This window comes from Carya illinoinensis, chromosome 4, assembly GCF_018687715.1.
Source record: "Carya illinoinensis cultivar Pawnee chromosome 4, C.illinoinensisPawnee_v1, whole genome shotgun sequence".
Taxonomy (NCBI): Eukaryota; Viridiplantae; Streptophyta; class Magnoliopsida; order Fagales; family Juglandaceae; genus Carya; species Carya illinoinensis.
In genome coordinates this window covers 19284791-19288289 of record NC_056755.1, presented here as the reverse complement: position 1 = coordinate 19288289, position 3499 = coordinate 19284791, and the positions used below count along the sequence as shown (strand labels likewise).

Here is a 3499-nt window from a genome sequence, read left to right as displayed (position 1 = left end):
AGAGGTTTCAAGTCGAGTTTTGGTGTTTGCACACTTGAAGGGAGAGACACGACATCATGAGGTGGTAATTCCTCAAAACGTGTTCTCCATTTATCAGTGTCCATTATAGGAGTAGATTCTAGCAAAAAATTCATAGATGCAAGTACAGAATCATCATCAAAATTTTCAACATGAACCAAACAAGCCTCAAAAGGGTCAGAAAAACTTAACAAATCAAATTTATTTTGAACAAGAGTTTGGATCAGATTTACTTCCTGCACATCATCATCATCACCAGGTTGTTTACAAATATTGAAAATATTCAACTCCAAAGTCATGTTGCCAAAAGAAATTACCATCACACCACTCCTACAATTTATTAAAGCATTTGAGGTCGCAAGAAATGGCCTACCCAAAATTATAGGAATTTGAGTGCAAACATCAAAGACAGGTTCCGTATCCAAAACAATGAAATCCATTGGAAAATAAAATTTTCCTACTTGAACTAGCGCATCCTCAACTATCCCTCTCGATCCTCAACTATCCCTCTCGGTATTTTAATTGAACGGTCAGCAAGTTGGAGTGTTACCTTGGTGGGTTTAAGCTCACCAAGACCCAACTGCTCATATACCGAGTAGGGTAGGAGGTTAACACTAGCTCCGAGGTCAAGTAAAGCTTTTTCAATTTTAAAATTTCCAATCATGCAGGAAATTGTTGGACAACCCGGGTCTTTGTACTTTGGTGGAGAATTGTTCTGAAGGATGGCGCTTACCTGCTCAGTGAGAAAAGCCTTCTTCTGCACCTTCATCGTATGCTTCACTGTGCATAAATCTTTCAAAAACTTAGCATACGAAGGAATCTGTTTGATTGCATCCAACAAAGGAATGTTGATTTTTACTTGTTTAAAAATTTCAAGAATATCAGCATTTTGAACCAATTTGTGAGAATGTTGCAATCTTTGGGGAAATGGTGCATGTATTGGGGCTTTCACAGGCACATCTAATTCAGCCTTCTCAAGTTCACCATCACTCTTGGAATTTAAAGAGTTGTTGGTCTCATCAACTTTCGTTGTTGAAATACTCTTATCAATTATTTTTCCACTGCGTAGAGTGGTGATGGACTTGGCATTTTCAAATTTTGAATCAGAGGGATTTGAATTTCTTACCTCAAATTTACCTTTTGGATTTGGCTGAGGTTGAGCAGGAAACTTACCCTTTTCTTGAGCATGTAATGCAGAGGTCAAGTCGCTGATAGAACTTCTCATCTCAGTAATGGCCTGCATTGTCTGAGTGTTGATATTTGCTTGTCCCTGCATAAAAGCCTATAATGTTTCCTCAAGGGTTTTCTTATGTGGAGGTACATAAGGACTAGAAGAAGATGGCCCTTGAGGATTTTGATTTTGATTGGATTCATTCCTCCAACTAAAGTTGGGGTGATTTCTCCATCCAGGATTATATGTTTCCGAATATGGGGAAGAAAATGGTCTTCTATAAGAATTCATGACATTTGCTTGTTCGTGCAACACCTCTTTAAAAGCGGGGATTGTTGGACAATCCTGATTTAGGTATCCACTAATCTCACAAATGCCACAATTTTCTTCTTCTTTTTCACTGGCCTTAACCGGATTTACCTTCCTAAGTTCCATGGCTTCGACTTTTCTTGTCAGACTTGCTATCCTAGCATTCACATCATCATTTCCTTTAAGAACATACATACCTTCTTGAGACATGGCACTGAGTTTGGGCTTATTTGACTGATCAGAACGATCTGTGTTATCCCAAGATTGGGCATTTTCAGCTAACTGGTCAAAATAGTCCCAAGCGTCATCAGGATCTTTATTTAGAAAATCACCATTACACATCATTTCTACAAACTAACGCATTTGAGATGTTAAACCTTCATAGAAGAAACTAATGGTGCGCCAAGTTTCATAGCCATGATGTGGGCAAGTTAGCAACAATTCCTTAAAACGTTCCCAACACTGAAAAAATGTTTCATTTTCCTTTTGAGAAAAATTCATAATATTTCTGCGAAGAGTGTTGGTCCTATGAGTAGGAAAAAACTTTTTTAGAAATTCCCTTTGCATTTCTTGCCATGTGCCAATAGATCTTGGTCTCAAGGAGTTCAACCAATTCTTAGCTTTTTCTTTCAAAGAGAATGGAAACAACTTTAATCTAACAACATCATCATTGATAGTTTGGTTTTGTAAAGTTGCACAAACTTCTTCAAATTCTTTTAGATGCAAATAAGGACTTTCTGAATCCAAGCTATGAAACTTGGGAAGTAATTGGATTACTCCCGGTTTTAAATCAAAATTTCCCATATTCGTAGGAAAAATCATACAAGATGGAGTACTTGTCCTTGTAGGCTGCAAATATTCACGCAAAGTTCTCATTTGCGGATTATTTTGTGCCTCTTCATTTTCTAGTTCGTCATAAACACTACGATTGTCAGCCATGGTATGAGAATTTTCAGAATCACCTGACAAAGTATTAACCAATTCTTTTAAAACAATTTCCTCTCTTCTCAATCTACCCGTTTGATCACGTTGCCACGAGATCATTCATCATAGAGGATCAAGCACATTCAAATATTAAAAATAAACAAAATAAACAAAATGCAAAACAAGCAAGAAAGTAAATTTTTTTATTTTATTTTTTATCTATTTATTTATATATATATATATTTTTTTGAATGAGATTACCAAATGGTATGAAGATGGAAGCAATGTTACATGCTCTCTTTTCTGGAAAACAAATTGTACCTGCAAAAAGGATATGAAAAATAATTAGCAAAAGATTACTAAAATTTTTTTTTTCTTTTCTAAAAACAAAACAATTATCACACGTTGCAATCCCCAGCAACGGCGCACAAAACTTGTTGCGACTAAACTCTGACTCAAATTAATGAATCAAAAATCTAGTGCAGTTTTACCTGCAAGTATACAGGTGTTGTAGTATCTTACAGGATCGAATCCACAGGGATTGACTTTTGTGATAAAGAAAATAAATTCAGACAATGAAACGAAATTATTAAAAGAAACGTGCAATCAAATGAAGATTGATAAAATGAATCAAACTAAAATGATAAAATGAATGGAAAAAGACTAAGGTTTCGAGGATCAGTCTAATAATTTATGATATTGTTTCCGATTAATTTACTTCAATTAAACTAGAATAATGATTCCGTTTAATTGGTAGATTTAGCATTTAAGATCGAGAAAAACAGACGCTTATGATTGAGCGTGAACGATTGATGATTAAAACATTTACAAATCTATTTGAATACTATAGGATTCCTCAAGCATTCACTGTATTCAGAAATCACAATGAATCAAGACGAGTATATAGATAATCAAATTATCCAAATAAAATCTTTCAATCAATCAAGCTCGCAAAATAGATTTTATGTGGATTCAGAAACAATATGTAAATCATTAAACTTCACCTCTAACCTTAGTAAGAAAATTTAGCCAAACATATTCATTGCAAATACTATAGTAATCACATAAGTATTCTCC

The 3499-nt window shown here is 34.8% G+C and overlaps 1 non-coding gene across 1 annotated transcript; it reads left to right on the top strand.

The window, feature by feature from the left end:
* The first annotated feature begins 1910 nt into the window (after positions 1–1910).
* LOC122308600 lies at positions 1911–2014 on the top strand. The gene has a single exon (XR_006242120.1). It is a non-coding gene; the product is annotated as a small nucleolar RNA R71 (small nucleolar RNA).
* The last annotated feature ends 1485 nt before the right edge of the window (positions 2015–3499 follow it).